The sequence below is a fragment of the Lichenostomus cassidix genome, unplaced genomic scaffold (genome assembly GCF_008360975.1).
Source record: "Lichenostomus cassidix isolate B80296 unplaced genomic scaffold, HeHo_3.0 HiC_scaffold_37, whole genome shotgun sequence".
Classification (NCBI taxonomy): domain Eukaryota; kingdom Metazoa; phylum Chordata; class Aves; order Passeriformes; family Meliphagidae; genus Lichenostomus; species Lichenostomus cassidix.
Genome location: NW_028147279.1, coordinates 5,001 through 19,145, shown reverse-complemented (window position 1 = coordinate 19,145; position 14,145 = coordinate 5,001). Strand labels below are relative to the sequence as shown.

General features: G+C 59.0%; 1 long non-coding RNA gene across 2 annotated transcripts; it reads right to left on the bottom strand.

Moving 5' to 3' along the window:
• Window positions 1-678: 678 nt before the first annotated feature.
• On the bottom strand, window positions 679-6,237 carry LOC146423465 (uncharacterized). Of its 2 annotated transcripts, XR_014847457.1 has the most exons (5): window positions 6,170-6,237; window positions 5,176-5,339; window positions 4,318-4,392; window positions 3,880-4,233; window positions 3,250-3,394 (listed from the first exon to the last, which is right to left on the bottom strand). It is a non-coding gene; the product is annotated as an uncharacterized LOC146423465 (long non-coding RNA). The 2 variants fall into 2 exon arrangements; XR_014847458.1 differs by lacking the exons at window positions 3,250-3,394; window positions 3,880-4,233 and adding an exon at window positions 679-753.
• Window positions 6,238-14,145: the final 7,908 nt, after the last annotated feature.

The window sequence follows — 14,145 nt, the reverse complement described above, 5'->3', positions numbered from 1 at the left end:
ACTTCTCACTTTCACTCTCCAATCTCTGCCTCAGCACGTACAATACCTCAACCCCTCCGCTTTTGCTTCTCAGCAATGCATGCCTCCTACTATGGCAACTGCAACACTTCTCAAACACAACACATACCTTCCCATATCCACATCTGTAGGACAGCCACAACTGTGTGCTCCAACAGGACAGATTCTTCTCCATTTCCATCTTCACTGTCACACCCAGTGCCAGCACATGTAGCTCCACATGGATGCAGCACCATTGTGACACAGGCAGCCCTGTGAAACACACAAATCCCGTCACTGACACCGTCCATCCCTGCCCATCCCTGTCAGCGAGACATTTATGGCCACCTTCTTTCCTACAGCCTTTCTAACACTCTTATACAATCATGAATCCCCTCATTACCCCCTTCTGTGTCATTTCACATACTTCGTCTTTCTCACTAAGCCACTCTGTGGGTCTCTTGTGACATACTCAGAATCTGCAGTGGCCCAAACATCCACATAGCATTCCATTTCAGGGATAATTGTCACACACTGCTTGTCCTTGCTCAGCAAACATCCATATACCACTCCATCCACAAGTCTCCCTGCACACTGCCGCTTTGCAGGGACAATGGGCCCGCTCTTTACACGGATGGAAAATTATTCCTAGGTCATCTCACCTTCTGGGACAGCTGTGTATGCACTAAGACCCGAGCCAGGAGCTGCACAGCAAATCCACTAGGCCTCAGTATGCAGCGGGCGAGGAGGATGTGCCTGCAGGAACCGGGTTCGTACAGACCGTCCCGCAGCTCAGGGCGGATCGGGAGGCCTCCGGGTACGTGCGATAAGCTGCGGTCTCACGCAATACACAAGCATCCTCTTTGGCCCCCCCGTGGAAAGCCTCAGCCAGCCGCACATGAAATAACCGTGCCATTTTCACGTCACAGGCACCTTACAGGCCCTTTCTACTCATTAGGGGCCCTGCACAGTGCTAGGCCACATACCACAGCAGTGCATTGAAAGCAAGAGATGTGGAGTCTGCTGCAACTCACCGATCCCACTCGCCCGGGGGGACAGGCCTGGGCACAGTGCCATCGCTTCAGGGTCCACGAATCGATGTCACGATGCTGCGGTGACTCACGCAGTGCCGATAAAGCTTTGTTCCTGTCCCTGGCTGTGAGGCCATCTGTTGTTCCACCGCTCTTTTTCTGTCCTCTTTTGCTCCTTGTGTCTCATACCTATGAGCAAATCCAAGGGAGAGGACACACAGTGTGAAGGTGTCCTTTGCCCCTCATTTCATTCTGAGGTGTTTATAGACACCCTTGTCATTGTCATGAACAGCAGTATGGAAACACAACAGGCTACCGCATGAGTGCACTCACCTCACACCCAGCGTGCTACTTTGCATTCCAAGCCATTTCCTTTGTAACATTTTGCACAGAACTGTAATCCCTTCAAGCACCTACCTCCGATCTCTTAGATGGGTCACTTGCAACTCACAGGTGTCACAATTTTTGCATGCAGCTTGTAAACGCAACCTGCATAGTTTTCTGTATGCACACAGAATATCTCTTGCCACCTCTCTATTTCTGTTCCAAACCTCTGCCTCAACATGTATGAGAACTCAGGTGCTCTGTGTTTGTTTCTCACCAAGACATACCTCCTGCTATGTATACTATGACACTCTTTAAATACCAAACATACCTTCCCATATTCACATCAGAGGACATCCCGATGTGAAGGCTCCAGCTGGGCACTTTCTTCTAAATGTCTGCCTTCACAATCCCACCCTGTGCCAGCACATGTTGCTCCATATGGATGCATTACCCTTGCAATGCAGGCAGCCCTGTGAAACACACAAATACTGTCACTGACCCTGTACATCCCTTGCCATACCTGTCAGCAAGACATTTCAAGCTGCCTTCTTTCCTAAAGCTTTTACAACAGTCTTATACAATCAGGAACCCCCTCATCGCCCCCTTCTCTGTCATTTGACAGACTTGATCCTTCTCACTAAGCCACTCGCGGTCTTTTTTGCCATGTAATCATAGTATGTACTGACCTGAACACCCACATACCATTCCATTTCAGGGATTGCTGTCACACATTCATCCTCCTTCCTCACTCCATCATTCCTACAGATCTCCATCCACAGGCCTCCCTCAAGACAGATACTTCGCACTGACAGGCAGCCACCTTGTTATATTCACGGAGAATTACTTCTCAGCCATCTCACCGTCCGGGACAGGCGTGTAGGCAATAATGCCCAAGCCCGAGAACGCCCTCTGAATTGTCCAGGCCTCAGCATGCAGCGGGCGAACAGTAAACGCTCGCAGGATCCAGGCTCGTACATGCCGGCAGGAACTAGGTTTGTACATACTCTCCCCCACCTCAGGGGGAAGCAGGAGGCCTTCGGGTACCTGCCGTAAGCTCCGCTCCCGTGCCACAGACATCTATCCTCTTTGCCTCAGCTGTGGGAAGCCTCACCTACCCTTACATGACATAAGCTTGCCATTTCCTATGTCACAGGCACCTTATAGGGTGTTTTCAATGCATTCCACACTGTCCGCAGTGCTAGGCCACATACCACAGCAGTGCATATCGAGCAACAGATGCTGAGCCTGCTGCCACACACTGAGCCCACTTTCCCAGGGGGACAACTCCGGCCACCGTCCCGTGGCTACGGGGTCCATTATCTGACGTCACGGTGCCCTCAGGACCCACGCAGTGTTGCCATAGGTCTGTGAGCCTTTCTGTGCAGGCACGTCTTCTCTTTTCCACTCTCTTTTTTTTTCTTTCCTGGCGTCTTTTTGTCACTCCTCGCGTCTCATACCTAGAAAGAAATCCAAGTGAGAGGACACACTGTGCGAGGGTATCCTCTGCACGTTTCCACTTTCATCAGGACCACTGTGTGAACACTTCAGGCCACTGTAGGAGTGCAGTCACCCCACTTGCAGCCCGCTACCTGGCATTTCAAGGCCATCGCCTTTGTAGCACTTGTTCCCCACCGAACTGCCACGCTTTCCAGTACCTTCCTCCCACGTCTCGCACACGTCACTTACCACTCACAGGTGCCACAGTTCTTGCACCAAGCTTGTAAACACGCTGTGCACGATGATGTGTATGCACACACATATCTCTTGGCACTTATCCATCTCGCTACCAAATGCCTGCCTAAACAGGGATGAAAGCAAAAATGCTCCACGTCCGCTTCTCAGCAACACATACCGTGCAGTATGGCAACTCTGACACGTTTGAAACACGACACATACCTGCCCTTCTCCACGTACCGAGGACAGCCAGAGGTGAAGGCTCCAGCAGGACACTTTCTTCTCCATGTCCGCCTTGACAATCACACCCAGTGCCAGCAGATGTAGCTCCACATGGATGCAGTAGCCTCGCAATGAAGGCAGCCCTGTGAAGCACACGAATACAGTCACCGAAACATCCACATGAAATACACATCAAATTCCACTCTAGGGATTTCTGTCATAGACTCATAAATCTTTCTCAACCGAACATCCATATACAAGTCCATCCAAAAGGCTCCCGGCACGCAGCTGCTTTGCAGTGACAGTCAGGCAGCACATTACAAGCATGAAAAATTATTCCTAGGTCATCTCACCTTGTGGGACAGCTGTGTATGTATGCACTAAGATCAAAGCCAGCAGCTCCACTTCAAATCTTCTAGGCCTCAGTATGCAGCGGGCGAAGAGGATATGCCCGCAGGCAGCAGGTTTGTATACACTGTCCAGCAGCTCAGGGGGGAACGGGAGCCCTCGGGATCCACGTGATAAGCTCCCGTCTCACACAGGCCACAGCTATCCTCCTTGGCCCACCTGTGGAAAGCCTCCCCCAGCCCCACAGTCCTCAGCCACGCCATTTTCCCCTCACAGTTACCTAGCAGCATTTCCCGACGCATCGCACACTCTCCGCAGGCCTAGGCCTGGCACAACAGCACCGCATTCGCATCGACACATCTGGAGCCTGCCGCGAGACACCGACCCAGTTTTACCAGGGGGACAGGCCCGGGCATCGGCGCACGCCTTCCCCGAAGGAATGAACCCACATCACAACGCCCACCGGGAACCACGGCCCGGTCATATGCTCTGTCGCTGTCCTGTTATGTGCCCCTACCTGTCCTTCCAATCTTCTTTTCCTCTCTTCTCTTCTCTCTCTTTCTGTGTCTCGTACCTACTGACAGGTGACAGTGACAGGACCCACCGCCTGAGTATGTCTTCTCCACATCATTTCCTTCACAGGCATTTATACAAAACGTTATAAGCTCCTTCATAAACGGTACCTGCGCACAATGGGACGCCGTAGGAGCGGACTCACCTCCCTTCCAGCCTGCCGTGTTGCATTTCTAAGGCATTCCCCTCGGAGAACTTTGTGACTTTCAAAGAAACCTGTCTAGGAGAGAAACAGTAAAAAACTTAGCTGTCTGCTACATCTGCATACCATTACCAGGCACTTGAACAGCAAGGAAGTGCCCAAACCAGGAAACAATGACTTCATTCTTACCCCTGTGTGCCTACTTACCATCTTTGACAAGTACAAACATTCCCTTAGCCCCCGCAGTCACGTACAAACCTGATGGTTCTTACCTGCTTTGGTTTTCCACCTTCATTTCAATGCTTTGCTCCTCATGTACAGCTAGTTCCACCTTTTTTTTTCCGGTCCCATGCGCTTTTGGTTTGTTTGCTCAATGTCTTTTCCTTTTCCTCTGCCATGGTGCCTTTATTTCAATTTTAATTTTTTTTTTTTTTTTTTTTTTAAGGGAGCATGCCACCTCGGGTGCATCTCTGTTCCCTAGCATCCGTGCTTTTTCCTTTTTTTCCTGTTTTTTTTTTTTTTTTTTCCCATTACCAAAATATATATTTCTACATATAATATATATTATAAATAAAATGTATATATACTATGCAAGACATCAGACATATAGTAACATATACAAATATATGAATTCCATTATATACCATATATATTATATGTATAATACCTAACATACATTCCATATATTTCATATATACCACACATGATATAGCCAATACAGATAATATATATTACCTACTACACATTTTATAGCCAAATATGATACGTATAATATCTACATTTCATATATCCACATAAAATACATAAAATTTATGTAACATACATATACTAGATATATTATTATACTCAGCTGCTGCTTACCGGGTTGCTGCTCCTCAGGCAACCGTCAGCAGGTGTTTCTGGGGGTGGTGATGCTCATCAGGCAACCGTCTCCAGGTGTTTCTGGGGGTGGTGATGCTCATCAGGTAACCATCTCCAGGTGTTTCTGGGGGTGGTGATGCTCATCAGCCGAACAGCTCGTACATCTGTGCGAAAGTCCAGAAGCCATACCTAGTGTTCCAAAAACTGCATTTTTCTGAAAGGAGCGACTATTCCATCTCAAGGTCCTGGTAAACACACCGAAAGCACCAGAGCCCACACAACAGGGCTACGCACTCTCCCGTCCCGGCAGCAGCCGCTCCACCTGCACAGCGTCCCGGCTCAGCCTCCACCCGAGCGCCCCGAACAGCGGCACCAGTCACGCCTCGCGGTGGCCAGCCGCTGCAGGTCCTCTACTCCCTGCCCGTTCCATCGTCCCCGACGTTCCTGCATGTGTGTGCCACTCAGTGTGGAGCACGTGCTGTTTTCCAGTATCTCCTTCTTACCTGCCCAGGCGCCGCGCTGACCGGACAGCCCCCACAGCCCGCAGTCAGTCCGTGCCGCAGACACCCGAGCAGCCGGGCCGCGAGCGCGCAGGACCCGGTGCGGGGACGCGGCCGCCGCCGTCGGTGTCCCCCCCGTCCCGTTCCCGGCGCGGGGACGCTGCCGCCGCCGCCCGCGCCCCCCCCCCTTCCCGGCGCCGGGACGCGGCCGCGGCCGGCGTGGCCCCCCCCCTTTAGATTCCCGGCACGGGGATGCAGCTGAGGCTGGCCGTCCCCGTTTCCTTTGCGCCGCAAACAAACTGCTGCGGCCGCCGGGACATCCACCTCCCCTCCCCGGAGACGCAGCCCGGGCGGGCGGGTCCCCCACCCCTGTCTATCGGCGGCGGCGAGTGCTGCTGCTGCCGCCGCTGCCGCCGCCCCCCCCCTCCTCGGCGGCAGGCGCCGCCGCTCCCCCGGCGACTCAGGAAACCTGTACCGCTCTGCGCGCAACAGACCCCCAGCCTCCACCGGCCTCTCGACCGGGGTCGCCGCCGGCTTCACCTGCAGTCCGCCGGCGCTCCGCCGTCGCCGCCGCCGCCCACGCCGCCGCCCCCGCCGCTGCTCCGCCACCTCTCCCGCAGCTCCGCCGCAGCCGGCACTCAGCCGCGGAGCGCTGCCGCCGCTCCGCAGTCCACCGCTGCTCCCCGCGCCGCTGGCCGCCGCTGGCGCTCCGCGCCGGCTCCGCGCCGTCTCGGCCCGCCCCGCCGCGGCGGAGTTTTTCCGGCCTCCCCTCCGCTGCCGCGCCGCCTGCTCGAGCGCTGGCGCGCGGAGCCGCCGCTGCGCTCCACCGCGTCGGTGCTTTCGTCCGCTCGTCCGCTCCGCCGCCGCAGCGCCGCCTGGCCCTCGAGCGCTCGGCGCTGGAGCCGCCGCTGCGCCCGCGCCAGTGTTCTGCTTCGCCGCTGGCCGCAGGCTTGCTGCCTGAGCGGCCTGGCGGCGCTGTCGCCGCGCTCCACGCGCCGGGCTCCGCCGCTCCGCCGCCGCCCTCCGCGCTCCGCGCGGGCCGCTCGCTCTCGAGCGCTGGCGGCGCTTGCCGCGCTGGCGCCCGCGGGCCGGTGTTCGCGCCTCCGCCGCGCCGCGCTGCCGCCGCCGCTGGCTGAGCGCGGCGGCGCTTGGCCGCGCCTTGCGCCTCCGCGGCCGTGTTCCGCCCTCCCGCCGGCGCCGGCCGGCTGGCGCGCCGGCCTGGGCCGCCGCCGGCGCTCCGCGGCCGGTGCTCCGCCGCCCCTCCGCCCCTCCGCTCCCGCCGCCGCCCGGCCGCCGCCGGCGCTCACCTTCCGCTGCCTCACCGTAGCCGCCGCCGCTCCGCCGCTCCTCGTCCGCCGCTGGTGCTCCTAGGGGTCTCGCGGGCGGCGCCGGGGGGCCCCTCTTGAGGGGCTCGGAGCTGAGGGGCGGGGAGAGGCGGGCCGGGGCGGAGAGGGGCGGGCCGGGGCGGGGCTTGGCGGCCAGGGGCGGGCCGGGGCGCCGAGGGGCGTGGCCGCCGTTCGGCCGACGGCGCCGGTGCGTATCCCTGAACGCAGGGATCTCGGCAGCTCCCCCCGCCCCGACCGCGCCGCCGCTCTTTCCCGCAATCCCGCAAGGCTCGCGAGCCGCCACGGCGGCACTCTCGGGGTGCCCATTTCGTTCAGGCAGCCAGGTACGTTCCTAAACCCCCTGAGAATGCCCCGCGGCCCCCCTTTTCGAACGCGTCACAACTGCGCATGCTCGAGCCAGCCGACGCCATTTTGGCCGTCGTCCGTACCGCGCATGCTCGAGCGATGCGGGCGCCATTTTGGTTGTCGTCCGTACCGCGCATGCTCGAGCGATGCCGACGCCATTTTGGTAGTCCACGGTACCGCGCATGCTCGAGCGATGCCGACGCCATTTTGGTAGTCCACGGTACCGCGCATGCTCGAGCGATGCCGACGCCATTTTGGTAGTCCACGGTACCGCGCATGCTCGAGCGATGCGGGCGCCATTTTGGTTGTCGTCCGTACCGCGCATGCTCGAGCGATGCCGACGCCATTTTGGTAGTCCACGGTACCGCGCATGCTCGAGCGATGCCGACGCCATTTTCGTAGTCCACCGCATCGCGCATGCTCGGTACACCGCGGGTAAGGGTGGGGGTGTAGGGCAAAGGGATCGGGTGCAGGGATCAGGGGTTATAGGGTACTGTAAAAGGCTTACAGTGAGGATGAGGAAGAGGGTGGGGTGAGGGAACAGGGACAAGGGATCAGGTGTAGGGATCAGGAGTCATCATTATTGTGAGGATGAGGTGAGGGTCACCATGAGGGTGAGGGAACAGGGCCAAGGGATCAGGTGCAGGGGATCAGGTTTTAGGGCTATAGTGAGGGTATAGATGAGGGTTACGTGATACTACAGTGCCAAGGGATCAGGTGCAAGGGATCAGGGTTAGGGCTACGATTAGGGGGTGTGTTCAGGTGCAAGGGATCAGGGTTAGGGCTACGATTAGGGGTGCGTTCAGGGGGCGTGGTCTAGGGTTCGGGTTGCAAAGGGGCGGGTCTGAGTCGTCAGGGGGCGTGGTCTAGGGTTCGGGTTGCGAAGGGGCCCAGGTGCAGTGAATAGGGCCTGTGGTCAGGAGGGGGTGTGTCGAGGGTTAGGGTTGGTATAGTAGCAATAGGAATGACAGTGCTCAGGATTAGGGGTAATTAGCATCATGAGGTCATTAGTGTTATTCAGATGCTTGGTATCATGACTGTTGTTAGTATATATAGAATTGTTAGCCTATGCAGGGTAATCAGCATCATGAGGGTAGCTTGCATAATAAAGATAGTTTGCATCATTAAGGTGGAGATTTGCATAACCTATGTACTCAGTGTAATTAGGGGTTGTTAGCATAATCAAGATGATTACCATAATTTGGGTTGTTAGCATAATTAGGGTTATTGCTGTAAACACAGTAATCAGCACTGTCAGGGTGTTTAGCATAATCCATATTATTAGCATAAGGAAGAAGGTCATTTGCCTCATTGGGGCAATTATGATCATTAGCATCATGAGGATGATTCAGTTAGGAATGACCCAATGCCTACCATACTTACAGTTCATTAGCATAATTTTAGTCTTTCACCTAACTACAGTTGCCATTGTCCTCATTACAGCAACCTATGATTTTCATTCCTTCACAATTAAGACACTTCGCAGCAGGAGGGCAAGGACCTTCTTTAGCATAATTAAGACACTTTGCAGCATTAGGGCAAGGCCCTTCATCAGCATAATGAATGAAGATACCCACCCCCCAGGGATGACAAGGACTATGTAATCAGCAATCAGCAGTACTAGAAGAGAATGATCCTGATCATAATGACCACAATTGTGGTCATTATTATGCCGCATAAGGTAAGAACAACAATGACTATACACATACATAGCAGAACAGACACAACCCATACACTCAGGAGAACCATCACCACCACATTCAGGATAACTAACCCCAATCCTTTTCCCTGACCCTAACCTTAACCAGACCTTGACCCCAATCCCAGGCCTGACCCCAATCCCAGCCCCAACCCCAATCCCAGCCATTACCCTAACCCCAGCCCTAACCCTAACCCTGGCCCCAACCCCAATCCCAGCCCTCACCCCAATCCTGGACCCAACCGTAGTCCTGGCCATAACCCTAATCCCGGCCCTAACCCCAATTCCGGCCCTAACCCCAATCCCAACCCCAACCCCAATGCTGCCCCTGACCACAGTCGTGGCCGTAACCCTAATGCCGACCACAACCCTAACCCCGGCCATAACCCTAATGAATCGGAACCCTAACCCCGGCCGTAACCCTAGAGAATCCTAACCCTAGTCCCAGCCGTAACCCTAGGGAATCGCAACCCTAGTCCCGGCCGTAACCCTAGGGAATCCTAACCCTAGTCCCGGCCGTAACTCTAATGAATCCTAACCCTAATTGTGGCCGTAACCCTAAGGAATCGTAACCCTAACGAATCCTAACCCTAATCGTGGCCGTAACCCTAAGGAATCGCAACCCTAATCGTGGTCGTAACCCTAATCCTGGCCGTAACCCTGGCCACGACCCTGATCCTAAGCAGGCCCCCACCCTGGCCCTGATCCCAACCAGACCCCAATCCTGACCCTAACAAGGCCCCAACCCTGACCCCGATCCCAGCCAGACCCCGACCTTGACTGTAAGCAGGCCCCGACCCCAACCCCGATGCCGACCAGACCCCGACCGTGACCCTGAGCAGGCCCCAACCCCAACCCCGATGCCGACCAGACCCCGACCGGGACCCTGAGCAGGCCCCAACCCCGACCCCGATGCCGACCAGACCCCGACCGGGACCCTGAGCAGGCCCCCACCCCGACCCCGATGCCGACCAGACCCCGACCATGACCCTGAGCAGGCCCCAACCCCGACCCTGATGCCGACCAGACCCCGACCGGGACCCTAACCAGGCCCCAACCCCGACCCTGATGCCGACCAGACCCCGACCGTGACCTCAAGCAGGCCCCAACCCCGACCCTGATGCCGACCAGACCCCGACCGTGACCTCAAGCAGGCCCCAACCCCGACCCTGATGCCGACCAGACCCCGACCCTGACCTCAAGCAGGCCCCAACCCCGACCCTGACCTCAACCAGACCCTAACCCTGACCCTAAGCAGGCCCCAAGCGTGAGCCTGACCTCCACCAGACCCCGGCCCTGACCCTAAGCAGGCCCCAGCCGTGAGCCTGATCCCAGCCAGACCCGGGCCCCGACCCTAAGCAGGCCCCAGCCGTGAGCCTGACCTCCACCAGACCCCGGCCCCGACCCTAAGCCGGCCCCAGCCGTGAGCCTGACCTCCACCAGACCCGGGCCCCGACCCTAAGCAGGCCCCAGCCGTGAGCCTGACCTCCACCAGACCCCGGCCCGGACCCTAAGCCGGCCCCAGCCGTGAGCCTGACCTCCACCAGACCCGGGCCCCGACCCTAAGCAGGCCCCAACCGTGAGCCTGACCTCCCCCAGACCCCGGCCGCGACCCTAAGCAGGCCCCAGCCATGAGCCTGACCTCCCCCAGACCTTGGCCCCGACCCTAAGCAGGCCCCAGCCGTGAGCCTGACCTCCCCCAGACCCCGGCCCCAACCCTAAGCAGGCCCCAGCCGTGAGCCTGACCTCCACCAGACCCCGGCCCTGACCCTAAGCAGGCCCCAGCCGTGAGCCTGACCTCAACCAGACCCCAATCTTGACCCTAAGCAGGCCCCAACCCCGACCCCGATGCCGACCACACCCCGACCGTGACCCTGAGCAGGCCCCAACCCCGACCCTGATGACCACCAGACCCCGACCGTGACCCTGAGCAGGCCCCAACCCCGACTCTGACCTCAACCACACCCCGACCCTGACCCTGACCCTCATCCTAACCACACCCTGACCCTGTCCCTGACCCTAACCTTAACCAGATCCCGACCCGAATCCCAGATCCCGACCCCAATCCCAGCCATTACCCTAATCCCAGCCCCAAACCCAATCCCAGCCCTAACCCTAATCCCAGCCCCAGCCCTAATCCCGGCCCCAACCCCAATCCTGCCCCCAACCCCAATCCTGGCCCCAACCCCAATCCTGCCCCCAACCCCAATCCTGCCCCCAACCCCAATCCTGGCCCCAACCCCAATCCTGGCCCTAACCCCAATCCTGGCCCCAACCCCAGTCCTGCCCCCAACCGTAGTCCTGGCCATAACCCTAATCCCAGCCATAACCCTAATGAATCAGAATCCAGATCCCAGCCGTAACCCTAATGAATCGTAACCCTAGTCCCGGCCGTAACCCTAAGGAATCCTAACCCTAGTCCCGGCCGTAACCCTAGGGAATCCTAACCCTAATCTTGGCTGTAACCCCAATTCCGGCCGTAACCCTAATGAATCCTAACCCTAATCGTGGCCGTAACCCTAGCCACAATCCTGACCCTAAGCAGGCCCCAACCCCGACTCTGACCTCGACCAGACCCCAATCTTGACCCTGAGCAGGCCCCAACCCCGACCCAGATCCCAACCAGACCCCAACCCCGACTCTGACCCTCATCCTAAGCACACCCTGACCCTGTCCCTGACCCTAACCTTAACCAGATCACCAGCTGAATCCCAGCTGTGACCCCAATTCCAGCCATTACCCTCACCCTGGCCCGAACCCTAACCCTGGCCCCGACCCCAATCCCAGCCCTAACCCTAATCCTGGCCCCAACCCCAATCCTGCCCCCGATCATAGTCCTGGCCGTAACCCTAATGCCGACCGCAACCCTAGTCCCGGCCGTAACCCTAATGAATCGCAACCCTAGTCCCGGCCGTAACCCTAGGGAATCGGAACCCTAGTCCCGGCTGTAACCCTAATGAATCGGAACCCTAATCGTGGCCGTAACCCTAACCCCGGTCGTAACCCTAGCCACGACCCTGACCCTAAGCAGGCCCCAACCGTGAGCCTGACCTCAGCCACACCCCAAATTTGACCCTAAGAAGGCCCCGACCGTGACCCTGATCCCAGCCAGACCCCAACCTTCACCCTGAGCAGGCCCCAACCCCGACCCTGATGCCGACCAGACCCCGACCGTGACCCTGAGCAGGCCCCAACCCCGACCGTGATGCCGACCAGACCCCGACCATGACCCTGAGCAGGCCCCAACCCCGACCCAGATGCCAGCCAGACCCCGACCGGGACCCTAAGCAGGCCCCAACCCCGACCCCGATGCCGACCAGACCCCGGCCGTGACCCTAAGCAGGCCCCAGCCGTGAGCCTGACCTCCACCAGACCCCGGCCGTGACCCTAAGCAGGCCCCAGCCGTGAGCCTGACCTCCACCAGACCCGGGCCCCGACCCTAAGCAGGCCCCAGCCGTGAGCCTGACCTCCACCAGACCCGGGCCCCGACCCTAAGCAGGCCCCAGCCGTGAGCCTGACCTCCACCAGACCCCGGCCCCGACCCTAAGCAGGCCCCAGCCGTGAGCCTGACCTCCACCAGACCCCGGCCCTGACCCTAAGCAGGCCCCAGCCGTGAGCCTGACCTCAACCAGACCCCAATCCTGACCCTAAGAAGGCCCCAACCCCGACCCCGATGCCGACCACACCCCGACCGTGACCCTGAGCAGGCCCCAACCCCAACCCTGATGCCGACCAGACCCCGACCGTGACCCTGAGCAGGCCCCAACCCCGACCCTGATGCTGACCAGACCCCGACCGTGACCCTAAGAAGGCCCCAACCCCAACCCTGATCCAAACCACACCCTGACCGTGGCCCTGAGCAGGCCCCAACCCCGACCCTGATGCCGACCAGACCCCGACTGTGGCCCTGAGCAGGCCCCAATCCCGACCCTGATGCTGACCAGACCCCAACCCCGACCGTAAGAAGGCCCCAACCCTGACCCTGATCCCAACCAGACCCCAACCCCGACCCTAAGCAGGCCCCAGCCGTGAGCCTGTCCTCCACCGGACCCCGGCCCCGACCCTAAGCAGGCCCCAGCCGTGAGCCTGACCTCCACCGGACCCGGGCCCCGACCCTAAGCAGGCCCCAACCCTGAGCCTGACCTCAACCAGACCCCAATCTTGACCCTGAGCAGGCCCCAACCCCGACCCCGATGCCGACCAGACCCCGACCGTGACATTAAGCAGGCCCCAAGCCCGACTCTGACCTCAACCACACCCCGACCGTGACCCTAAGCAGGCCCCAAGCCCGACTCTGACCTCAACCACACCCCGACCGTGACCCTAAGCAGGCCCCAACCCGGACCCTGACCTCCACCAGACCCCGGCCGTGACCCTAAGCAGGCCCCAACCTGGACTCTGACCTCCACCAGACCCCGACCGGGACCCTAAGCAGGCCCCAACCTGGACTCTGACCTCCACCAGACCCCGACCGTGACCCTAAGCAGGCCCCAACCTGGACTCTGACCTCCACCAGACCCTGACCGGGACCCTAAGCAGGCCCCAACCTGGACTCTGACCTCCACCAGACCCCGACCGGGACCCTAAGCAGGCCCCAACCCTGACCCCGATCCCAGCCAGACCCCAATCTTGACCCCAAGAAGGCCCCAACCCCAACTCTGACCTCAACCAGACCCCAATCCTGACCCTAAGCAGGCCCCAACCCTGTCCCTGACCTCAACCACACCCCGACCGTGACCCTAAGCAGGCCCCAACCCTGACCCCGATCCCAGCCAGACCCCAATCTTGACCCCAAGAAGGCCCCAACCGTGACCCTGATCCCAGCCAGACCCCGGCCTTGACTCTAAGCAGGCCCCAACCCCGACTCTGACCTCGACCAGACCCTGACCGTGACCCTAAGGAGGCCCCAACCCCGGCCCTGATCCCAACCAGACCCCGACCCCAACCCTAAGGAGGCCCCAACCCCAGCCCTGATCCCAACCAGACCCTGATCCCGACCCTAAGCAGGCCCCAACCCCGACTCTGACCTCAACCAGACCCCGACCGTGACCCTAAGGAGGCCCCAACCCCGACCCTGACC